Below are 551 nucleotides of genomic sequence, written 5' to 3'. Positions count from 1 at the left end.
GGCGGTCGTCTATGTCAGGGTTAGACGGGACGGGGTACCTAGGGGGTAGCAATGCCGCCAGGTGTTGCGGTGGGCCCTCGTACGGTTGTGGAAGCATGGTGGCAGGCGCAGGCACTCGGCACGCGGCTCCGGAGAGTGCACCCCTCACGGGCGTCACTGCCGCCGTGTCCCGGAGGAGGGAAATGGCCACGCCGGGCCAACACGGAGGGAATCTTGGGGAGGGTTGGGCCGGGACCGTGTTGGGGGTGCAACTATGGGCTGGGCTATGACAACTAGGTGAAAAGGTCAACCGGTCAAACCCAGTCCGGTGAAAGTCAAAGGCCTAGACCCGGCGGTCGTCCGTGTCAGGGTTAGACACGCGAAGAGCAATCCGCGTAGAGGGAAGTGTTCAGATACTTCTCCATCACCAAAAATTATGAAAAATTACCATCAGTCCTATAGCACATGTGCCCACATCGTGTAAAAAATTCATGATTTTATCGCGCCCCGAGTATTTAATAATATTCACGCCGCATCGTTACCGCAGAACGTCTACTACTGTGTCATCGCCA

The sequence above is a fragment of the Triticum dicoccoides genome, chromosome 2A (genome assembly GCF_002162155.2).
Source record: "Triticum dicoccoides isolate Atlit2015 ecotype Zavitan chromosome 2A, WEW_v2.0, whole genome shotgun sequence".
Taxonomy (NCBI): domain Eukaryota; kingdom Viridiplantae; phylum Streptophyta; class Magnoliopsida; order Poales; family Poaceae; genus Triticum; species Triticum dicoccoides.
Note: the sequence above shows the minus strand (reverse complement) of the source record.